The sequence below is a fragment of the Mus pahari genome, chromosome 7, assembly GCF_900095145.1.
Source record: "Mus pahari chromosome 7, PAHARI_EIJ_v1.1, whole genome shotgun sequence".
Classification (NCBI taxonomy): Eukaryota; Metazoa; Chordata; class Mammalia; order Rodentia; family Muridae; genus Mus; species Mus pahari.
Genome location: NC_034596.1, coordinates 25,080,694 through 25,099,656, shown reverse-complemented (window position 1 = coordinate 25,099,656; position 18,963 = coordinate 25,080,694). Strand labels below are relative to the sequence as shown.

At 46.3% G+C, this 18,963-nt stretch overlaps 1 protein-coding gene across 4 annotated transcripts in view; it reads left to right on the top strand.

Moving 5' to 3' along the window:
* Window positions 1–18,963, top strand: part of Rnf144a (ring finger protein 144A) — a 105,441-nt gene that overhangs the window by 20,399 nt on the left and 66,079 nt on the right. For 2 of the 4 annotated variants that reach the window (XM_021201949.2, XM_021201950.1), the window contains one exon: window positions 5,140–5,321. The exons of 1 other annotated variant lie outside the window; for it this stretch is intronic. The gene's annotated coding sequence lies outside the window, so the exon portion shown is untranslated. Of the gene's footprint in view, window positions 1–5,139; window positions 5,322–7,227; window positions 7,295–18,963 lie in introns of those variants that run through there. One more of the 4 variants, XM_029540855.1, reaches the window with a different exon arrangement.

Here is an 18,963-nt window from a genome sequence, read left to right as displayed (position 1 = left end):
GTTTTAAATCATAGTTTGTGGTATGTTATACATGGCGTATGCGACCCTTTTCAGAGAAAAAAAGTAAGTTTTGCTGTGCCAGGGATTGTTAGCCTCTGAAAATCTAAGCTGTACAGAATTCTCAAGAGGAGCAAAGGGAAAATGCCTTCATTTTTCTCTGGTGTCCTCTAGAGGAACTGTGTCTTCAGTCCTGCTCTTGAGTGGGATGCTGTTATCCAAATGTTTGTCCCGTTGTCTTTATTCTCAGGTGTATCTTAGACAGCTTTCCATCCCAGCAGATGAAGGGCCATCGCCTTATCTCTCATGAGGATGGCATCATGTTATTGATTCAGCTTGCTAGCCTCAGTTCTATCTTCTAGTGTTTATTCCTGCAATGGCTCCCAAAGCAGGTCAGTGTTGATCCTTTTGGGTGAGGGCTCCCCGGTGTTGCCCCATCCCCTGACTTCCTAAAGGACACTGGGCATAGCTTTGGCCACACTGATTGCTATTGGTACCCTGTGCTTTATGTCTCTGTGAGTTGGCATTAGATAGTGAGGTATACCTGCAGACTTCTATTTTCCTTTCCTCTGATGAGCTCTTGTCTGTCTCCTGAGGATAACACAGACACATAGAGTTGTTCTGGCTGCCCCAGAGCAGTGTAGGGACCCCATGCTTGCCACCTGCCTCGATCCTCTCAGGTGCTTTGCTGCTCACAGTCCAGATGCTCCACTGCTCAACATGAGACCTGAAAGCATTTTTGGCCTCTCCTCCTCTCGTTCCTTTCCCTCCTCCCCCTTTCTCCTTCTCCTCCCCTCTTCTTTCTGACTCCCTTTTCAAAGTTACAAGGTCCTTCTTTGTTTCCTTTCCTCCCCTCCCCTCTCCCTTCCCTTCCCCTCTTTTACCCTTCTCTCCCTCCCCTCTCCTCTTTCCTTTCTCCCCTTCTCTCCCCTACTCAAGATCCTTTCTCGTCCCTGTCCCTTCTCTTCCTTCCCTGCCGAATCTCCCCCTGACCTCCGCTCCCCCTTTTCCTCTGCAGTCTGTTGCTCCTGAAACTCACTTCACAACACATCAGTCTCCTCTCACCACAGCGGCTAGGACTCCCCTGAGTCTCCCACACCCACCTTGCTGAGTCTGTTCCTTCTCAGCCTTCTCTATGCCCTGCTTCCATTTCAGTCAGTCTGTTACCACCCCTCAGAGATCATGAGAGACCTCCCTAAGTAACAGCACCCCGCCCCAATTCAAGACTTTGCTTTAATGTGTCACTTGTGACTCACAAGTGTGCATATGCATGGGTGTGCGTGTATATGTGGGCAGATAGGTATGCACAGACACTGAGACTACAGAGGTCTAGCAGGCCTGTCTCACAGTCGCATGGGGCAGCAGATTGTCATCTACAAAGTTTACACTTGTGTAATTTAATTGGGAAAAAAAAAAGATAAAATCGAGAAAGAAAATCTCATAGTATTTGTAGTAAGTGTGGCTTTGTGTTGCGCTGCTATGGCTGTCCTGTGGCATACACAGCTTTGGAGCTCTGGGTTGGCTATGCTGGGAAGGAGGCATAGTGATGGTCCTCACTTTGTATTCTCCTTTACTTAATAAGCCATGATCACATGTGGCCACCTTTAGATAGAGATGTGCATATACTGATGAAAGGTGTCAGTGAGATCATTCCTTCATATTTTCTGCATAAGCTTGGCTTTTGGGGTGATTTATCTTTTGGGGTGGCATCTGTGTTCATATGAAGGAGTGAATTAGATAGTATTGGGATTGCCTGCTAGGAAATGAGACACCTTACCTAATTCTTCATTATATTTGCTTCTTGGGACAAACAAATGAATTTTGTTAATTATTAGAAGGGTCAGGGTTAAACATGGAGTTCCATGTTGTGCAGGACTCTTAAGAGCAAGGACTTCTTGCCCATCTCTGCTCCCGGCACACCTGTTTCTCAGCAGAAGTCCAAGTGCAGGTGGGGAATGGAAGGTGAAGCTAACACATGCATTGTTGGTATCTGCAGAAGGCGGCATGAAGACATGACAGGGCTCACTGGGACACAGATGGAGAGGGCTGAGCACCCACAGGCTATGCCGTCTTATCGCAGGCTCATGCTGCATGCTGCTGGATGAGTGGTGCTCTGCTCTGGAGCCACAGTCCTTGCCTGGGGACTGTACGGGAGAATATGCAAGACAGATAGCCAAGGGAGAGGTACCTACACTTAAAAAAAAAAAAATCAAAATTTATCATTCTTCATGCATACTAAATCAGTAAGCAAATGAGAAATAAAACACTTTTACCACCATTAATAGCATCTACTGACAACTTATCTTTAAAAATGCAAATGAGGGCCTGGACCGACTACTGCTCTTGTTGGAGGATCAGAGTTTTGTTCTCAGCACCAGCACTGGGCGGCTCATGACTGCCTGTAACTGTAGCTGTGGAGAATCTAATAACTTACTGTAGTCTCCGTAGGCACCTGCAAGCACATATGCATACACTCAGACAGGCATATACATACCTATCCATAAATAACAAATACAGTTTAATGTGACTCATCGCTGTAGAAGGCATCCTGTATGCAACATATGGAGTTTTGCTCTTAATGAACACATGTTAATTACACATAGTAACAGGGTTCATTGTGACATTTCCACACATGTGTATAATGTGTTATCATATTTACCTTGTTTTCTCCCACTCCCACCAGACCCCTTCTCCCCGATCTCCCTCCTATTTTCCATGTCTCACTTGCGCCCATCTTCCAGAGAAAATGCAAACAGGCTTTGAGACCATGAGCTTTGGGGATGAGGGAGTCAGTGGGCTTTGTAGCCTGAAAGGTTGAAGGGCGGGGACACCGAGCTCCTAGCTCAGAGCCCAGGCAGAGAGTTTGCAGCTGGCAGGCCTATGCCAAGCTCTTCTTGTTGCAGCTCGCAAAGGCTCCTCTCTCCCCTGTGCTGTCTGAGCAGAGTGTTGCTTTCTTGCTGGCAATAAGACATTGCTATTTCTCAGATCTTCTTATGTGGGAACACCAGCAGAAAGGTGGATCTGGAGAGGGAATGTGTCGCCTTTTGTCTGAAGAGTCAGAAGTTATTGCCAAGTGAAGGCAGAAAGTAGACCAGTAGCCTAGTGGTGGCATTTTCTGAAATAACCATAGTGAAGCTGTTCAAGGCTAGCTTGCGTGCAGGTGAGAGGCTTGGGGGTGGGGTGGGGGTGGGGAGGGGTTAGGGCTCTGCTGGGAAACAGAGTGCTAAAGGCCTCAGTCTTGAGCAATCCGCTCACGAGTGTTGCAAGAAAATGAGCATTTGCATGTGTTGTGGGCAAAGCCTGATATTCTAGTGTAAGGGGGAGAGAGAGAGATATACCAAAGAGACACAAGTCTGTCTGTCAGGATGACTCTTCCATCCTGTCATATGGCTGCTCTGGAAGCCCTCATTGAAGGCACCAGGAAGCTTTTATAGGTAGGAACAGGAAATGGTCACTGGTGGTCTGTGCTCCATGACCACAAACTCATCAGAAAAACAACAACAACAACAACAACAACAAAAAACAAAACAGAATTCAGGCAAGAGTGTTGCAATTCTGGTGAGCAAAAGATTTAGAAATTCTGGTGCAGTCTTACCTTAGCATCTTCTAGGAGCTCGTGCTTTTCTTCCCTTCTTTCCTTCCTCCCTTCCTCCCTTCCTCCCTCCCTCAATTTCTTCCTCCTTCCCTCCCTCCTTCTTCCCCATTTAAACTAATACTTTTCCAGACTTTCACATAGCCTGAAAGTCACCATCTTCGTTCGGGTCCCCATGCAAGGATTTTGAGCATGTTTACAGGTGTTCTTGTGACTGTCATCGTAACCTGATTCCAGAATGTTTTCAGTAACCCATGTCTATGTACTGAGTCTCAGCAAACCAGGCATCTTTCTCCCTCCATGGATTTGCCTATCGAGACATTTTGCATGTGAATGGTTTCCCTATAATGAAGAGCTTCTGTGCTCTTTCTTTAGTCCAGCAGAGTGTGTTCAAGAATGAGCTTCTGGCTCAGTGAATAAAATGCTTGCTGAGGACCCAAGTTCAACTTCACAGAACACATATGGAAACCCAGGCCTAGCTCCAGCAACCCCAGTACTGGAAAGTAGAGACAGAAGGGTCCCCAGACTTACTGTACCCAACTTAGGGCAAATGATGAACTTCTGGTTAAGTGAGAGACCCTATGTTAAAAAAAAAAAAAAAAAAAAAAAAGGTATGATAGTAATTTAAGAAGGACTTCCTAGTTTCCTCCTCTGGTCTTCATACCCTATCTGTACACGTAAATATTACCCAGACACACACACATACAGACAGACAGACAGACAGACAGACAGACACACAATCATCTCTGCCTTAGTGTGAATCGATACTGTAGTTCCTTTCAGGATGAAAACAGCTGCATGGTCATGCAGTATACCAGCTAATGGACATGTGTGTTGTTTTCACATGTAGCCTAGTGTGGATGATGTTACTTTGATCATGTGTGTGCAGGACTTAGTGTGTGTTCATTTACCGCAGGCATTTGCCTTTCCTGGGTCATAGGCTAGCCTTGACTTTAATCACGAGCTGCAAAGTGTTTCCCAAGCAGGAAGCTTCACTGCTTTGCACACCCCGCCCCCCAGCCCTGTAGGTTTCTCTGCAGCCCATTCAAAGCATTTAATGTAATTACTAAGGAGAGTTTGTGCTCAGCCTCATTCTGACTCCCAGGGTTCTTATTTCCCCTAAGTCCATTTCACTCATCATGCATTCCTGAGTTGTGGCTTTTGGTGTTGCTTTTCTTGATGGAAAGAGGCTTTCCATTGAGTGCCTATAGAGACCATCCCGACCCATAATCCCTGTAGGAATCCCACAGGGACAGACAGAGCTGGGTGGTCCAGGCCGGGAGGATGGTCCTTGATGATGGATTGGTCTGTTAACTTCTTGGTGGGATTTGCTTTTGTTGCCTAGTGAGCCATCATTACTCCTCTGGCAAACTGTACTGTGTTACACTGAGGCTTAATGTGATAGGTTTTCAGACAGCTGTTTACCCAGCATTCCCTTGGGCTTGGAGATAGTAAGATCCGTGCCAACACCTTGGTCCTTCTTAGCATCCTGATCATGCCGTCCTCCTTCTATTCTTGTGCTGACCTCTCTCCGTTCCCTTGCTTCCTAGGTACTTTGTGTTCTGCTGAGTCTGGTGTACCCAGGGCTGCTTTTCTCAGTTGGATGGACCCCTAGTACGGAGACCTCTTTCTTCTACCTATGGGAAGAAGCACCTGAATACTCATAAGCATAGCAGGACCCCAAGACCTGGCTGGGAGATACCACCTCTCCTCACCTCTGTCCTTCCCACAGGTAACTTTGGCCTCTGGAAAGGAAGGCTTAGAGACCCTTCCCTTATTTCTTTCTCACTACCAAAGTCTCAGACCCGGGACAGGAACAGTTGGGCTGCCTGAATAGAATTTTCTACCCATCCTAAACTGTGGCATGTAGACAAATTCCTTGCAGGGCCCTCCTGGATGAATTATATAAGGGGTGTTGTAGATGCAGACTGTTAAATTTATGCTTTGTAACAGATCTCACCTCACTTGCTTATTTTCCCTGTGTGGGGCTGATGTTGCCACTCTCACGCTGGATCTTAGTGACAGGTTCATGAGGCTGTTGTCACTTATGTGACTCATCGGGGGGTCTCCTGTGTTCATTCATGCTCTGGCAGCAATACGGAGTGAGTTCTCACGTGTGCTTGGTGCTACTGTAATTCAGAACGTGCCATCCACACAGCAGTACCAGGACTGGCTCTTGCTGTCTCTCAGGGGGAGGTATGAGGACAGAGTAGGGGCAGCCATGTGGAGACACTATGTACAACGGATGGTGTGAAGAAGTAAATTATGATACCTGACAAGACAGGGATATAGCAAGAAAATAATGTAGCGAAGCTTTCTAAGTATATATATATAGCAGTTTTTACAGGTGGTCAGGGAGGTCTTTAAAACACATGGGATTTGAACTCAGGCTTCAAGGAGCTATAAGCGTTAGTCACTTAGCACCTGGGCAAAAAGCATTGTTGAGGGAACCTAAGGTCACTGAAGCCTGAAAGCAATGCATCCTGGGGGCTTGCAGGAGCTCCATGGAGGACAGGGAGCCTAGGAGAGCCAGAGTCAGAATGGGTCCAGACACTGCAGGAATCTGGGTTGTCTGGCAGGACAGCCAATGCATCATGGGAAACCTGTGCTGCTTTATTTATGTAGAGGAGGAACGGGGTCTGCATTCCACCTGAGTAGACTGATTTTGATGGCTGTGATAGCAGTGGACACAAAGAGTGAAGGGCAGAGGTAGAATCTAGGAGGTTGTCCCTGAGACCACTAGAAGAAATCACACAATGGCAGTGTGTTGGTCAGGTGCAGAAGTAGTAAAGAGGATACTCACAGAAAGACAGATTCCATAAGATAGTATGAGAAAAAACGGAAGTGCTTTAAGCGATAATGAGGATGTCTTCACACAACTGGGCAGAGAGGGAAAGGAGTGGCTGGAGAAGGTTTAGACTCTGGAAGAGGCTACAAAATTCTTTTGTAGCGTCTGTGATGATGATGGGACACCCCAGCACTGGCACTCTCCCCAGAGCCTGTGTTAAGAGGTTGGTACACTCTGAGATGGCATAGACAGCATTCTGACTAGTGGCTGATGCTTAAAGTAATAAGATATGCTATGCCCAGAGAGGGAATATTTTAAAAGTTGTTCTGTGGGACCTTCTAGCGTCATGAAGAGCATGTGTGAAGGGTTAGCGAGTAAAGGAGACCTAGAGGGGACATCCAAGAAGGAAGAGGCTGGGCACTTGAGGGCATTTTCAGAAGAAGTTTCCAAGGAGCTGTGTTCAGGTGCTCGTGGACTGGGTGAGGAGTTGAGGAGCGATGGATACTGGGATTTGAGCCATCTGGGTCACTGGTTAGTGGGGTGGTTTGGTCTGGTGGCTGTGTTGGTGCTGGCAGGAGTGATGGAGACAATGGGGAACCGCTGTGAGCAGCTTTGCTGCAGGAAGAGCATAATTTGCGGTGCAAAGGTCAGAAGAGCTATTTATTTTTAGTTGGAAACAGTTTCCACGGTCTGTGTGCCAGTGTGAGTGACCGAGTCTAATGACGTCATCATGTGCATCGAGCTCAGAGGCTGCTGCAACCACTCTTGTCTCTGGCTTAGGAGGTACCGGGGCTTGCCATGTGAAGGCTGTGTGGTGGATATGTGGCTATGACATGGTAATGGGAAGAAAAAAGAAATCGACCGGCCTGCAGCTGTGTTTCTTTGTGATCGAAGAGACCAGTTCACCTGCTCTGATGGTTAGTGCTGACTGTCAACTTGGTGGGATCTAGAGTCACCGGTGAGGGGGCTTTTAGGTTGGGTTAATTGAGACAGGCAAGCTTATCCTAAAGGATAGATGACCTCATTCCACAGGCTGAAGTCTTTTTTTTTTTTTTTTTTTTTTTGGTTTTTCGAGACAGGGTTTCTCTGTATAGCTCTGGCTGTCCTGGAACTCACTTTGTAGACCAGGCTGGCCTCGAACTCAGAAATCCGCCTGCCTCTGCCTCCCAAGTGCTGGAATTAAAGGTGTGTGCCACCTAAACTGAACGAAAAGGAGGGAGCTGATTGGACACCAGCATTCGTCCCTCTCTGCTTTCATACTGCTAATTCAGTGTGGCCAGCTGCCTCACGTTTCTGCTGCAGTGAGCTGGACTAGACCTACGTGGCCCAGCTGGGGAGTTGCAGGCGCACTGTAGGCCATGAATTGAGGCTCTGTTTGGCTAGACAGAGAGGGCACCATGAGAGAGAGCGAGGCTGCTGGCATGCAGGAGAGATGAGGAGTCGGCTCACAGTGGGGGCTGAGACCAGAAGAACTGGGGCTGGTGGTGGGGCCCAAGGGAGGTCCGTCCACACCCTGGGAATCAGGGACTTAGAGGAGGTCAGTGTGGGCACCTGTGGCCCTCTGAGTGATGAGGGAACTGGGACTCTTGAGGTGTTTGTAGAAATCAAAAATCTCTAGAATACCTTCTCTCATCCCCAGAAACGCAGTCATTCTTCTGCCTTGCATTTTCTTTGTCTGTTTTAAAAAATGATCTCCTTTTGGCATCTTCCTGTGCCCACCCACCACGCACCTCTGTGACCAGCTCACTCTTTCTAGGACAGTGGGACTGATAACTGATGTGTCACTAATGTCTTTCTGGATCCAGTACCATGGCCAGGTGCATGGTGGCATCAAAGGCTTTTCATGTGATACTCTTGCTGCCCATTTTGTCCTTGGAATGTCGTGTTGTAAGCTTTTATCTTCTCATTAACATTGTAGGGTCATTGCAGCCCTATCTGCGAGTCACTTATGGGCCAGAAGCAGATTCTTCCAGCTGTGGGGATAACCATCAGGGAGCAGACCAGAAACCTTTCCAAGGCTGAGTGGATTCTGCATTCTGTCCAGCAACCGCCCACACCCTCCTCCTAGGACATTTGCTTAGGAATATGCCTCAGATTCCGAAAAGTATGAAATAGCTTCATACTAAAAAAAAAAGAAAAGAAAAAAGAAAGAAAGTAAAAGAAAAGAAAAGAAAAGAAAAGAAAAGAAAAGAAATCAGGTTACAAAGGCTAAAATACCAGAAAATGACATTCTGGTACAAGCAAAGATGATTTGTTAATGTTGAGGGTAGAAACAACATGGTTCAGATACCTCCAGATACCCTCAGTATGCACATCTGGAGTGGAAATAACAGGAGATGTATAGATATCTGCTTTTTGTTCTAATTGCTTCCCTCTTCCTTCAGTTTGAAAAAAATAGCCTCCTTTTTACGAGCGGGATGGGGGAAATCTGACTGAGAAAGTTTGCCTGAGCTTTGACCCTCTCTCGGCCTTGGGAACAGCTGGAATCCAGAGAACTACATCTGGTTACTCTAGCTCTCTGCTGCTGTGCAGTAGGCTTCATAGCCTGCAGGGCAGTGGCAGCCGAGGACCTCAGCTAGGAAGGTGAGTCTCGGTGCCCCACTTCCCTGGGCTCAGGGGCATTGACCTAGAGAAATGATCTCATCACTTTGTTTTTTCGAGGCAGGGTCTCTCATGAATTTGAAGCTTCTTGTTCCAGCTAGGGATGGCTGGCTAGCAAGCGCCTGAGATCTGTCTGTTTCTATTCCCTAACCCTGGAGTTACAGACCTACCATGCCCAGGTTTCATGGGTATTGATTGGGGAGTTGAACTCAGCAGGTGTTCATACCAAGTGCTCTTACGCACTGAGGCCACTCTCCAGTCTCCTTGTGGTTCTTTATGTAACACAATTGCAGGGACTTTGTGAGACATACCTGCAGATATCCATACGATAGTGATGGTACATTTGGACAGGTTCATTAGAAGCTGTGAGCTTTTATCCCAGGAGCAACCTGAAGAACAGGAGAAGACCCAGAAGGAGAAGCCGGGGCATGTGCTGAACAAAGATTAATGTGTCCTTCCTCTGATTTTAAAAGGACAGTTGTTTGTATTATTCCCTCAAGGCCGACAGTGGAGTTTCATAGACACACTTTCACATTTGCAGAAGTACCATGCAGCGGTCTCCCACATTTATTGCCTAAGTAACTTCCCACTCTAGTTCGTTTTACTATTGGTGCATTAAATATAAATGAGAAAGCCATTAGTGTCTTGGCCTTGTCGGGTGCTTTAGAGTGGGTAGCATAATTCAGTCATCACGACCTCACTTCAATCCTGACTTCATTGGTTACAGTAATCATTGTGTGAGGTGTGCCTTACCCCGTATTTCTCAGTGTTTGAGAACCTGTGTCTCCTGCATACATGTTAAACACATAGAGTATATAGCAAAGATAAAACATTTGTGTTCAAATCCTAAGTGGGACTGCTTCTGATAGAGCACAGGTATAATTGACAGGTTTGAACATAATCTCTTCCCATTTCTATTGTTCCAGCAATGATCAAAACAGCCAACCGGACCTCACCAGCAGACAGTTAAAGAATTCTTTTAATAAAATTATAATCATATACTGATTTTTACCCCCAACTTTTTTCTATGTATATGAACCTAAAACAGTATGTGCTTAAGAGACAAGTCATGGATAAAAATGGGTTATTTATATAATTCTCATGTAGCCTTTTGGTATGGTCTAGCTTTCTTTCTGTTGCTATGACAAAACATTCTGACCAAAAGCAGCTTAAGGGAGGAAAGGGGTTATTCGAGCTTGCAGGTCACAGTGTGTCACTCAGAGAAGTCAGGGCAGGAGCGTAAGCAGGGTAACTTGAAGGAGAAAAGATGCTACTCCTGGCTTTTTTTGTGTAGATTCTGGTATCTGAACTCAGGTCCAAGGTTCTTCCCCACTGAGTCTCCTCCCCAGGCTGTCCCCAGTTCAGTCCTATTGTTCCTATAGCTGTAGTTACAACCTAGGCGCTCTCCTGTCACAGACATGGAGGTTATTGCCAGTCTTGGCTATCTCAAGCCCGCTACTTTTAATATTCTTCCATGTCTTTCTTGCCCACAAGTGCATTTTTTCCCTTGATCAGATATCTACAAAGGGCACCTATGCTGAAGGGAGATTCACTAATAATCAGATACAAAGACCACCATGAAGTATGTTAAGCACTACTCTCTTGCCAGCAGAGAACCAGTCTCCTATAAAATTGGGCTTTAGAAACAACCTGTCACTTAGCACTGTGGGGCTTGTTAATTTTTACCCAGTTACTGGTGATGTGACTCTGATAGGACAGCCCACACCTCACCCTCTGTCTTCCTTGGGGTTAATGGCTATTGTGTGCCACCGTTGCTCACCTTTATCCTTTAAGCGGTGTTTTCCCCTCACTGATTTGAAAAGCCAGCCCTCATACATGCTGAAGAGGATTGTTCATTCTGTGTGCTAAAAATAGCACCTCCCAGTCTGTGCCATTGATTTTCATTTTCTGTGGAGAGTCTTTTGGATGGCCACACATCCTTATCAATTTTGCCTGACAGCTAAGGCCATGCATCGGATGTGCTTTGTATTCCAAGGTTTTCAGTTGATCCTTTATGTTCTCTTTGGATAGATTTGTAAATGATTGGGCACTACTTTGTGCGTGGGGATATTTAAACTGAGACAAAGAGCACCCAGGGCTCTATTGATCAGCCCCCCTTTCTCTACCAACCTTGATGGCATGCACACCCTCTTACGTGTTGTGTATTCGTGTTTTGGGTTCCCTCTGCCATTTTATCTGTTCACTCCCGGGTCGCTACAGTCTGTAGTATTACTAGAGCTCTTGAAGAAAGCTCCACATTTGGACCACCCAAAGCTGTAATTTCTTCTTGCCTGTGTACTTGAGCCTTTACAGTTCTATAAAATTGGTAGAGCTGAATGATAAAGCATTATAGCAGCAGAAGCAAAATGAAACGTGCCCTGACCTGGATGGTTTTAATTGTCAACTTGGCATAGCCAGAATCACCTGAGAGGGAAGCCATGATTGAGGAATGGCCTAGATCGGTTTGGCCATGGGCAGGTAGGTCTATGGGAGCTGTGGTATTAACTGTTCCCTGATGTAGGTGGGCCCTGTCTACCATGGGTGGTACCATTCCTAGGTAGGTGACCTAGACTGCATAAGAAAGCTCTAGTGTGAGCCTTAAGGCCAGCAAGCAGTGCTCCTCCATGCACCCTGCCTGGGTCTATTCCTGCCTTAACTTTCCTCAGTGGTGGACTGTAACCTGGAAGTGTAAGATGAATTAAGTGCTTTCCTGTTGCTTTGGTCATGGCATTTTATCACATTAACAAAAAGGAGACCAGAACACAGACTAAACAATAACAGTGATTAAAACCCTAAATCCAACAAACCCCATTGATGAATAGACTGGGTGGTATTAAAGCTGCAGGTCAAGAAGAGAGTACTGCCATTTTTCCCCACTATACATTTTTAGGGGGGCATTGGGGTCTGTCATATCCCTTCTTTTTCTTTCAAATTTTTTATTAGATATTTTCTTCATTTGCATTTCAAATGCTACCTCAAAAGTCCCCTATATCCTTCCCCAGCCCTGCTCCCCTACCCACCCACTCCCACTTCTTGGCTCTGGTGTTCCCCTGTACTGGGGCATATAAAGTTTGCAAGACCAAGAGGCTTCTCTTCCCAATGATGACTGACTAGGCCATCTTCTGCTACATATGCAACTACGGACTCGAGCTCTGGGGGTACTGATTAGTTCATATTGTTGTTCCACCTATAGGGTTGCAGACCCCTTCAGGTCCTTGGGTACTTTCTCTAGCTCCTCCATTGGGGGCCCTGTGTTCCATTCAATAGATGACAGTCAGCATCCACTTCTGTATTTGCCAGGCACTGGCATAGCCTCACACGAGACAACTATATCAGGGTCCTTTCAGCAAAATCTTGCTGGCATATCCTATAGTGTCTGCGTTTGGTGGCTGATTATGGGATGGATCCCCAGGTGGGGCAGTCTCTGGATGGTCCATTCTTTTGTCTCAGCTCCAAACTTTGTCTCTGTAACTCCTTCCATGGGTATTTTGTTCCCTAATCTAAGGAGGAATGAAATATCTACATTTTGGTCTTCCTTCTTCTTNNGNTNCATNTNNTNTGCAAATTGTATCTTGGATATTCTAAGTTTCTGGGCTAATATCCACTTATCAGTGAGTGCATATCAAGTGACTTCTTTTGTGATTGGGTTACCTCACTCAGTATGATATCCTCCAGATCAATCCATTTGCATAAGAATTTCATAAATTCATTGTTTTTAATAGCTGAGTAGTACTCCATTGTGTAAATGTACCACATTTTCTGTATCCATTCCTCTGTTGAGGGACATCTGGGTTCTTTTCAGCTCCTGGGCATATACCTGGAAGATGTTCCAACTGGTAATAAGGACACGTGCTCCACTCTGTTCATGTCATATCCCTTCTTAACAGCTTTGTTTTCTCCAATCTTGTGCTTTCATATAGATGAGCCTTGCTCATCTGTGCGGCTAGTTCTATGTCATCTTGATAGTCACTAGCTAGAGCCACTTGAGAAGAGGGATCCTCAACTGAGAAAATGCCCCCAACAAGTTGGCCTGTGGGCAAGGCTGTGGTACCTTTTCATGGTTGATGACTGATGTGGGAGGAGCCAGATCACTGTGGGTGGGGCCAGCTCTGAGCAGTTGATCCTGGGTGCTACAAGAAAGGAAACTGAGCAAACCGGGAAGCATCCTTGACCACTGCGTCAGCTCCTGCCTCCAGGTTCCCCCTTAAGTTCCTGCCCCAATTCCCCTGAGGGATAGAGTGTGTGACCTGAGAATCAGAAACTGAAATAAACCCTTTCCTCCCCATGTTGCTTTTGATCATGGTGTTTTATCACAGCTGTAAAAACCCTGACTAAGGCATCCTCTCCTTCGGTGTCTGTTCCCAGCTGTCTTACTTTGGGAAGGGCAGACTGTGAGTGTCTGCAGACTCATTTGCCAACTCTTTCGCTGGTCCCACATGTGGTCACCTTACCAAACCTTTAGTACGCTTTAACATTTGTCTGAGGGTTCTCCAACATATAAAAGTCAGTTGTGAATAATGAAATTAGTTTACTCTTCATTTTTCTGTTTATTTGTAGGTCAGGGAGGAAGGAGAGCTATGGAGTGTGTTTTTTCCTCATGTCTGATTCTAAATCAGGTCTGGTTGTTCCCACCTTCTCTCTGTGTTCAGTGTATTAGGTGAAGGAAATCCTGCCTTCTTTTTTTTCCTTTGTTTTTCAGCGTTCCATCTTCAGTTTTTATTGATGATGCATGATGAGATTTTTCTCCATGTGTTGGGATCGGATCCATTTCCCACCGTGTTTTTTTTTCCCCTGTGTTACATGACACGTTGCTTATTGCAATGTCAGATTTTCTTGCTGTCCTTGGAGAAACATGTTTAAATACATGTCTCACACACATCTGGATTCTATTTGCTTGTATTTTGTTTTAAATTTTTCTTCCTTTACTCATGAGAAAGTTTGGCCCGTGCTTTTTCCTTTCCCTTAACTGCTTTTATCTGATTTAAGAGAAAAGTGAATTTCTTAACTCTCAGTTCATCACTTCTTCACCCCACCCCACCCCACCCCACCCCCCGACCCGCCATTTCCTCAGAAGACTCTTTTGACATGATGTGAATTACCTGCTCTTGACAGCTTCAATATGTTTGGTTATAAATGAAGCTCGGTGATCCATCGTGGGAAGGCACTGTGGTGAGCGGTGTGTGCGTGATGGGAACTCAACTCTGGTCTTCTTCAAGCCCAATGCGTCCCCTTGCCCTCTGACCTTTGGACCCTTAGTGCTTCATTTGAAGTCCACTTTGTGCCTAGACATTTTGTCTTTATAGCACCAGAGGGAAGCGGACATCTCAGCTTTGTCTTTGTGGCTCCTGAATGTTCAAAAGTCCCTGTGTCTCAAAGCTGACTTCATTGTGCAGAACACGGAAGGTGGGATCCCTTCTCTGCTAGGAGGTGTCCCATACCATTGTGTACACAGTCAGTCTGTGAAAAGGCATGACTAACAGGCAAGGTAGAAGTATTTTTGATCCATTTGAGCTAGGTAAACAGTTCTGGCCTCACTCCTGTGGAAGGACTTTTGCCTATGTCCACAACATGAAGAAGGAATGTTGCTGTAGTGTTAAGAATAGTAATTATTGGGCCAGGAAGATGACTTTGTCCATAAGAGGCTGCCATATAGGTCTGAATTTGGTGCCCCCAGTATCTGTGTTAAACAAAAGCCTACATTGCCTTGCAATCGCAATTCCAGGGTTGGAGGGACAGACATGGTGGAATCCATGGGGCTTGCTGGAAGTCCAGTCTAGCAGAATTGCAGGCTCTGGCTTCAGTGAGGGACCCTGCCTCAAACATCAGGGTGGAGATCGATGACGGCACTGGCCTCCTCACATCTGCACATACACTTTTCATTTTTCCCCTGGGACTTGAAATTGGGGAACACGTCAAGGTTTTACTGCCAGGCGCATTTACCAGGTGTCTGTGGCACGGAGCCGGGTCCCTGTTCTTCTGCATGTCTTACTGCGAGTTAACGTGTGTTTAAAAGTGGAACACAGAAAGTTCAGCTTCGAGTAAATGGCAGGGATCATTCTGTGCAGGGCTTTCCAGATGTTATTTTGGATATGGCACTGTAGCAATGCTTCTCACCGGTTGTCTTAAAGAAACCTACTCCTTAAAACTAAGTTACAACAGCATTCTGCCTGCTTGGGCTCAGATCAAAACAAACCGCTGTGTCCTGTGTTCACCGTGGTCTTCCAGCCAATGCTTGCAAGACAAAGTCAGAATATCCACAAATCCCTTGAAAACTTGATTTACTCTTGACCCCATGTCAGAAGTTCAGGAACTTAATAGCAGAAACTCAGAGCTTCACAGAGCTGGCCAGGGGCTGAACCAGCAGATCTCAAAAGCCCCTTCCAACTGGGCGGTGGTGGCGCATGTCTTTAATCCCAGCGCTTGGGAGGCAGAGACAGGTAGATTTCTGAGTTTGCGGCCAGCCTGGTCTACAGAGTGAGTTCCAGGACAGCCAGGGCTATACAGAGAAACCCGGTCTTGAAAAAGCCAAACAAAAACAAACAAACAAACCAAAAAACCCCTTCCAAATCCCCTAATGTGCTTCTCCACAACCAGGCACAGTAGTTCCTTCATGTAAGGCAATTAGGAAACAGTTGGTACATTTCACTTTTATTCCCCCTCCAACTCACACAGATATCTATTTTTGAAAATGTGTGCATTGTGTGAATGCCTGATGGGTGTTGGATGCCTTGGGACCGGAGTTAACAGATGGTTGTGAGCCACCTTTTGGGTGCTAAGAACCCCTGTCCTGGAAGAGCAGCCAGTGCTCTTATCTCCTGACTGCTTCCTTTAAGTCAGCCTCCTGTCAGGATGTCTTGCTCAAGGGGCCCACACTTATTTCAGCCTGACCAACTCTAAGTGTACTGGCCCCTGGTGTGTCCTAGACTTGGGAAGCCTGCCTGGTGTCCAGTAGTGGGCATCTGGACAAAAATCCCTGCTGTCTGGGCTGTCTTTATTTGCTGGCCGCTGCTGGGCTTCTCCCTGTTTGTCACAGAGGAGTTGGTTCTTCCCAAGCAGACAGACCACATGCTATTTCTGGGCTGTAAATTTCCAAAGCTGTTTCCCCCGTCCACCTCTTCAACCACATGCTGGAAAGAGACGTGTGTTTCCAGCTATAATCGGTACACTTAAATACTGGTTAAATTCAGAGGGAATTAAAAATCCCTACATCTTCTGACCCCGAATGAAGCTATAAAAATCTGACATGGCCAAAAGCCCTCTGGGGCCTTTCAAAATAAGATGATCCTTTTTAACCTTTTGAGAGCTTATTGGGGGTTTCAGAATAGCACAGACCACATTTAAGGGGTTGTCTGATTCATAGGGGACAGTGTCTGGCCATTGCAGTGTCCAGGATGCTCGCTGGCAAATTCTTTTCTTGTGTTTACTTTTACAGGGATGAGGTGCTCTGAAAAAAAGATCACTATTTGCTGGTAAACTGCTGAAGACAGTCCCTGGCTTTGGGGACCTTGATACCCAGTGCTGGTTCTATACTTAAAAGAGGTGTGACATTTGGGGCTCAGGAGTCAGAGGCACCCCAAGGAAGGCCCTGCAACTCTCTGTCTTACTGGTCATCATTGATGGTTGAATTTTAGACTAGAAGTCATCTTATACAACCCATGGCAACCTGTGAGAAGCAGCCTAGACACAGGTGACAAGAGTGAGGTACCCTGGGCAGTAAACGTTCCCTCCCTAGGGAGTATGATTTGCAGTTGAGTCCTAAGTCCAAGAGTCTCTTAGACTGAGATTCCCTCTGTTGTCCTAGGGTCGGTTTGATGCTCTATCTGTTACAATGGTATCCACCGGGTTGCTGGGCTTCCCGCTGAGGATGACCATTCATGCTTCTGAAGACATGCAAGCAGGCATAGAGGGCTCCCCCATCCATGAACTGATAGCCTTGCAGAAAATTCATGCAAAATGGGGAGAGCACAAGGTGCTTTCCTGTCACCGCTCACCTTAGCAAGAGTCTCAGCATCTCTGAGTTCACACAGCTCCCTCCTCCTTTCTTTTTTAAAATTTATTTTATAGGGCCAGAGGGATTGCTCGGTAGTTAGTTAAGAGCACTTTATGCTCTTGCAGGTGACCTGGCTTCAATTCTCAGCACCCATCTGTTGGTTCATAACAACATTTAACTCTTGTTCCTGGAGATCAGATGCCCTCCTCTGGCCTTTGTGGGTGCTAGGCACGTGGTGCACATGTATATATATGCATGCAGGTAGAACACTCACATACATGATATTTTTGTAATTACTTATTGTTGTTACTGAGAGTGGTGATGTTGGTGTTGGTGTTGGTGTGTGTGTGTGTGTGTGTGTGTGTGTGAGAGAGAGAGAGAGAGAGACAGAGACAGAGAGAGACAGAGAGACAGAGACAGAGAGAGACAGAGACAGAGAGAGACAGAGACAGAGAGAGAGACACACAGAGAGAGACACAGAGAGAGATCACTGTAAAGTTGGTTCTTTTCTCACACCTTGATACCGGTACCACGGATCAGACTCAACAGCAAGAGCTGTTACTCCTGAGCCCCCTTGCTGTCCTCATAGGTTTCGTCTGAAATGTCAAAAATCTTGAGGTACTTGTGGTGGAAAACTCTCATCAGTGGTACTCGGGGCCGTGTGGACTAAGTTGGTCTTCCGAAGCGACACCTAAGGAAGATAACTGCAACTTCCCCTTGCCTAGCCCACCGTCGCATCTCAGATAATGAAATACCCTCCAGGGACTTAGTTCTACCTTTCGGTTCTTTGGGATCTACTGTATCTGTGATAGGCTTTCTCTTTGTCCAGGGGTCTCTGGGAAGTGTGGGAGTGGCTTTTTGAAACAGTATCATGACCAAGACACGCTTACCTGTCAAGTGGCCTATTTAATGTCCCATTGGCATTGGTGGAGTTTGAACCAAAGAACCATGCTGCACAGAGTGATGACATGGGTGCCGGGTGGGAACCCTGTGCTGTTCATCCGAATCCGGTTTCTAAGCAGCTTTGTGCTTAGTTGACCCAGAGCCATGTCTGAATAGTGTATCAGGAGCATTTGGACTTAGTAATGTTCTGGGTCTCAGTGTCCCTTGATAATCTGGCAGAACACCTGGAGGTACACCCCGAGGACCACCTTTTTGCAAATGCTGTTATTTTAAGTAAAAGAAATGTCTTCACTCCCTCCCACCCCCTTTCCAATCTTAGAACCATGGATTGTCTCGTAGGTTCTGCAGGCCACCACGCACTCCCCTCCCACCACCTGGTCCCAATCTGTCTGTTTTCGCCAGCTCCATGTCAGATTCTCAGCTTTTCTTCTGGGGTTACAGCTGAGGCTTCTAAACTTGGATGCATCCAGACTGGGGTGGGGGGAGTCAGGATGGGATTCCAGGGATACACACGGATCGCTGGAAGGCTTCTGTCACCATTGCTCTGAAGGTGACAGTTGGGAGCATAAGCTGACTTCTCTAGCCACAACATAGTCAGCACACATGGTCTCGCCCTCAGTGGTGGGACTTGATCACTACTCACCACTGGGCTGGGCTGTTGTCCCTTAGCAAACTCTGGAGGACTGCTGAAGACAAATGTGGGGCAGGATGCCACAGCAAACCAGAGCAAGCCTTTCTCACAGCCCCACTCGCTGCTGTTTGGTACTCACTCAGTCTGGTAAGCAAAATGGTATAACAAATAGTATAACAAATGCTATATCACCAATACAACAGTGTGCTCCAATGAAAGGTTCAGGTCTCCAACCCTGTCAGCAGTTATCATTATCCACCCACAGATAGTGAACTCCCCAAGGCAGTGGTTCTCAACCTTCCTAATGCTGCGACATTTTTAATCCAGTTCCTCATGTTGGGGTGACCCCAAACCATAACATTACTTTTGTTGCCTCTTTGTAACTATAATTTTGCTTACTGTTATGAATTGTAATGTCAACATCTGTGTTTTCTGATGGTTCTAGGCAACCCCTGCAAAAG